Raw genomic sequence first — 6,000 nt, forward strand, 5'->3', positions numbered from 1 at the left:
CATGTCTGTCTTTCTGGTCTATATTCAAGATAATTTTTTTTCATATCTAGCTTCTAGTTTACTAAATTGTTCCTCAGCCATGTCCAATCAGCTTTTTAATCTATGCACTGAGTTTTAATACTCAACACTTAATATTTCTTATTTCTAGAAATTCTTTTGGGTTCTTTTCCAAGTCTAATTAGTTATTTATAGTCTCTTATTCCCTGCTCACTCTTTTGAGCTTCTCTTTTGTTTCTTTAAACCTATTAACTTAGTTATATTCTATGTCTAAAAAATTTAATATCTGAAGCCTTTGTGTGTCTATTTTTGCTAATTCTCACTCAGTGTGCTTTATTTCCATATGTGTTCTGTGACTTTGACCATGAGTTGTAATTGTCCTTGAAGTTTCATCTGTGGCAAGTCTTTGAATACAGGGATAAGGTTGAATAAATCCTACAGAGAGGATTTATATTTGATCGAGCCACTTACCTGAGCAGAGCCAATCTGGGGTAATTTTAAATATTCTCCTTGAGTTTTTTTGGATCATATATGTAGCATCTGAATTTAGACTGCAAACCCAGATGAGCAGTGGCGTGTAGTTGTGAATTCTGAGGGGATATTTATTATTTTTTCCTACCATCCAGAATGACCCAGGCGTTTTCTTGCTGTCTCGTTCTATGGGGAAGTTAATTTCTCATTCTTCTTACACAGAGAGTTCTGGGATATACCCTTTGAGGGCCCAGCTTTATGCAGGATAATCCCTCAGCCATATCTCCTGTCCCCATGCCCTGTGAAGCTATCAAAGTGAAAGCTCAAGGTTCCCAGGATTTTAAAGACTCTCTCTGGGCCAGCTTTGGTCCTTCCTTACCAACTTGTGTTCCTACTTTCACTGCATTTTGAGTTCTGCAGATTCCTTTCTTTTGTGCCAGCTTGGTGATCAGTTAATGTGAAATGTTTAATTAAAGTTGTTGGGCCGGCCTGGTGCCTCAGATGGTTGGAGCGCTGTGCTCCTAACTCTGAGGTCGCCAGTTCGATTCCCACATGGGCCAGTGAGCTGCGCCCTCTACAGCTAAGATTGTGAACAGCAGTTCTCCCTGGAGCTGGGCTGCTGTCAGCTGGAGGTTGGTGTGAGCTGCCACAGGCTACCTTGTTCTGCTGTGAGCAGCCGGTGGCCAGCGTGAGTGGCCAGCAGCTGGTGAGAGCTGCCATGAGCTGCTGTGAGCAGCCAACCGACGACCAGTGACTGACTGCCTCTACCGGGGGGAGAGCACAAGGCTCATAACACCAGCATGGGCCAGGGAGCTGTGTCCTACACAACTAGACTGAGAAACAACGGCTTGAACCAGGGGGGCATGCAGCGGAAGAAGGGGGGGAAAAGTTGTTTTTGTTAAAATTGTTGTTTCAATCAGGAAGGTCATTCAGGATATCTAATCCATTGTACTGTTAGAAATAAAACATCTTTTTCAAGGCTGGGGTTGAGATGAAGGTAATACAACCTTGACACATACAATTCTTTGTCAATTGTTCTGGTTCCAACACTATTTGTCCTCAGATGCCCTCTACTTAAAGGGTGTGTGCTGTATTAGAGAAAGAAACATGGCAATAAATCCTTAATTGCTGCAGATCAAATATCAACGGATAGCTTAATGCAGTAGATAACAAGTGATTGGAGGGGAGACTCTTATTAATCACAAAGCAGGAATTGTGTCTCCTCACTTTCAGAACTTTGATGAGGAAGTAAACCAGCTGTAGGCACAAAATCAACCTTTCTATCGGCGGCGGCATAACTGACAGGCTGTACCGTATCAGTCCAAAGTTTCAGCCTCACGGCGTGGGGGAGAGTGGGGGAGGGCAAGGTGATACGGAGACATGTATTTCTCTTGAGTTTCAGCTCCCAACATGGTGGAAGTGGTTAGATTCAATCATCTCTAGGAAGCAACAGTACAGATTTTGACATTTGCCTTTGAGATTTACTTCTGATTCTTGTCAAGATTCAAGCATAAAGTTCCTGGGAGGAACAAGAGAGGACAGGGAAATAGGATACTGAGATTTCTTCAAGGATGTAGAACAAAGACTCAGTTGCTACAATTTCTTTGCTGGGTCCAGCATCCTGCTGAGAGCCTCCATCCTAACCCTGCGAGGAGCCCATAGCTGGCGGTTTCACGACTGGGCACCTGAACTACTTGCTTAAATGTTTTCTCCTGACCCTATCTGTACCCCTGCTTGGGGTTTCACTGGAGGGAAAGGCAGGCAGAATGCGGGGAAATATTGGCAACTGGGTTATTATTCTCCTTTCAGGGCAGGTCCAAGTTATAGACTCACTGACCATCAGCTCTTCCTGGCCCTGAAACGCTCCATCATTTGAGAGACGAGGAGCCTGAGGCTGAATATGGTACAGAGATATGTGAGGTAGACAGGAGCAGAGGGAGAGCAGGAAAGAAAATTCTAAGAAGGAGTACTTCGCTTGTCAGGACAGAGAAGAAGGGGGGGGGCGTTAAAGGGTAAAACATTCCACTGAGGTGAGGCCTGTAAAGAAGATTTGGAAATCCCTGATGGTTCAGGCCTCTTCCCCACATTCTTTGTGGGCTTGGCATCTGTTATTCAGGAGTCAGTCAAGCTGGACATCCCTCCTTCCCAGGTTCCAGGAACCCCAACTGAGAGACAGCTCTTCTTTTTTCTTTTCCTAAACTTTTTACTTATTTTAAGTGTGTTTCTCCAGGACCCATCAGCTCCAAGTCAAGTAGTTGTTTCAATCTAGTTGTGGAGGGTGCAGCTCACACTGGCCCATGTGGGAATCGAACCGGCAACCCTGGTGTTACGAGTATTGTGCTCTAACCAACTGAGCTAACCGGCTGCCCCCTTGACAGCTTTTCTTGAGAATGTGGGCTGAAAGGTTTTTGGTGGTGGCCAAGCTAAGAATTTATAGGCATCCTCCTATTCCTAATTATCCACAAGTATTCCGTGGCACCCTTTCCTGCTGGGAGCCATTGCCTAGAGAGTCTGTGCTGTCGGCGTCTTTAATCTGGTTGGGGGTCTGTGGCATCAGACTAGTATTAGCAGGTGTGGTGCTAGACACAGATCACAGTGAATTCTACCTGGATCTTGCCTCAGGCTCTAATTAAATAAGCCACGTGGATCAAATAATTTAGTTTCTCAGCCTTCAACAGATTCCCACACACACGTAGTGTGCTTGCATTTCCCCATGAAGCAGAGGGAAGAGGCGCCACAGGATTATGGAAAGAACTAGACCTGGATTTCAAGGCAGGAGATTTGGCCTCTAGTCCCTGCTTTGCTACTCACCAATCATACACTTGGATGGGTCACCTATACTTGCTAGATAAACCCTTTGGGTCTAAATCCTACTTCTCTATTCCCTACAGCAAAGGTTTCCAAGCAAGGATGCACTACATGATCCACTGGGGACAAGAGGACAGAATCAAAGGCTTCCTTTTGATTGTTTAACTTTTAAAAATTAAACTGTAATATGTTTCGTATACAGATTGACACTGGCACTCTCACTTGATCGTCTTATCAGACGGTCACAGGTCAGGTCTGTTGGGTGAGGCATCTGCGTGTCAGGCAACTCAGTAAAAAGTTTCAAAAGTATCAGTAACACATTCATTAATGTTGATGGTGAATCTCACCCTAACTGTGCAGTGTGACTTGGGATGTGAGCTAATGATAGAACGTGTAAAATCATATGCGTATATGGGGATGGCAACATTTTTGCCAATAGGGGTTTATATTCAAAACATTTAGAGAGCACTTCTGGCCATAGGAGATGTGGGTGATATAAAGCAACACTACACCATTTGTGTAGTCTAGAGTAAACCCTGCTGGAAGTGGAGGTGGACACCAGAAACACCGGTTTCAGCCATGGCGACATGTTGAACAACATAGGACATGAGACAAATACAACAGAGAGGGGAGCCCATGCTATGCAGGATGTCTGCTCCAGGTCAGAGGCCAACGGCAAAGGAGAAGAACTGTCAACAGCCACGTCTTTGTGGAGTTGAGGCCCCAAGGGAGAGTTGGTTAACACATTCCTGGGCTGCTTACGGAACATCCTTCTTGTTCTTCTGGAGAAAGACGCAGGCATGCCTTCATCTGTATGAAGGAAAGGAGATCATTGCCTCATTGCCTTCCTTCCGTGGAGACCTTCCTATGGGGAAGGGGCGTTTCTTTTGGGAACAGTCAGCCTTTCCCTACTGACCTCTTCAGCAGTGTTGTGACATTAACTACACTCTCTCCTGCCCCCAGGATACCTCCCCCCATGCCACAGAGCCTCGCCTCTTACCTCCCTCACTAGGCTGTCTCACAACTCTTCCCTAAAGGAGCAAAATCAGAATTCCCCAAGGGTGGGGAGATAGGGGTCACTTCAGCTACTAGAGTCATTGTAGTGGTTGCAAAACTTACAGCCATAGGAGACCTACACAGGAAAGGACCCGAGCCTCTAGTTTATTCCACTGGTCTCTATGGTTGGGGTTGAGGCTTGAAAAGTCATCATTGTCTGCTGGGGTTTGGATGGGAGCCTGGCAAATACCTGGGAGCTTGGGAGAACTCTGGAGATGCCTCTGCCTGGAGGTGCAGGTGGGAGTCTACACCTTCCTTCATCCGGCCCCTAGGCTCTGCTTTACCATGCCAGCAGACGCTGTGTGTGGGCCACTAGGCTGGCAGCCTAGGGCTTGAGGAGGTGGGAGCAGGTGGGAAAGACAAGTGCCAAAAGTCCTGAGGATGGAGACATGAGCTGGGCTACTGGGAATGGAGCCCTGGAGCCAGATGGATTTGGATTGAGTAACCAGCGGTGTCCTACTCTTTCCAGGGCAGGCTGAGTCTGTGGACGCTCACTTCTCATGGTTTTGCACACAACTCCCCACAGCTATCCTATTCTGGAGGAGTCAGGATTTCTGAGATGCCACAAAGCTTCCTGAGGCTGAAAGAACCTCCAAAGCTGGAAAATGCAGGAGCATGGTAAGACAACAGCTGAATTAAGGCCACAAAGGCAAACACTGGAGATTCTGCTGCTTCAGTGACCTAACCCTGACCGTAGGCCTTGGAGATAGAGTCCTCTAAAGCCCCGGAGCCATTGTGGAGCCACTGTAGGCTTCTCGGGGTGCTCTGTGTGAGCTGGGCTGGTCTCTCAGGCTTTTCTGGGAAGCTCATGTTGCAACTTCTAAATGAGGGCACCCCATGGCAAGAAGGACTTTTGCAAACTTTGGATCACAATCCATTGAGGACTATGAAATCAGTTTGGTGGATCCCAAAAAGAAGGACAGAAAGACAAAAGGGAGGGAGGGAGGGAGGGAAGAGAAAATGATAGAAAGCATTGCAGGGCATCTCTTGTTTCATAAAACTTTATATCTATCTATCGATCTATCTGTGCAAGTATTAACCTTTTAAAACACAATTACTTTTGCACCAACCCAATATATATATATATGCACACAAGTATACTAGGTCATAATAAAAACTTATTTCTTACTATGGATTTCAGTTAAAATTTTGAAAAACACTGTCCTGGGAAGACCCTTTTGTTTGGGTTGATTTCATTGTTTACAGCTTCCTCCATTTAGTCATTCCATTTTCACCATCTGGATTATAAACAGAGAGAACAGCCCTAACATGGCATGGAAAATATAAATGAATTAACCTTTCTGGATTTAATTTTTTTTTTTAAATCTCTAAAACAGGAGAACTGCCTGAGAGGTCTGGTGGCTTCTGTCTCTATGAATCCATGACTCTGTGTCTCTTAGAATGTTCTTTGTGAGTTGGCTGAGGAAGAGTTTTCCATTCATTCCCCCCATGCCCATAACCATAAAATTTTTAAGGGGAAAGAAGGGCCCTAAAAAAAAGGAAAAACAAACAGATGGGAGTGTCCCAGGGAGAGCTCAAAGGGCACATTTTACCTGGAGAGCTGCCTCTGGGCAGCTTATAAACCTCTGTCCATGGGAATGGAATCTCTGGGAACCCTGCAGGGATGAAGTGATACACTCCAGTGCTGGCACCATGTAAAAAGGTTCA

The sequence above is a fragment of the Rhinolophus sinicus genome, linkage group LG02 (assembly GCF_036562045.2).
Source record: "Rhinolophus sinicus isolate RSC01 linkage group LG02, ASM3656204v1, whole genome shotgun sequence".
In the NCBI taxonomy this organism is placed as follows: domain Eukaryota; kingdom Metazoa; phylum Chordata; class Mammalia; order Chiroptera; family Rhinolophidae; genus Rhinolophus; species Rhinolophus sinicus.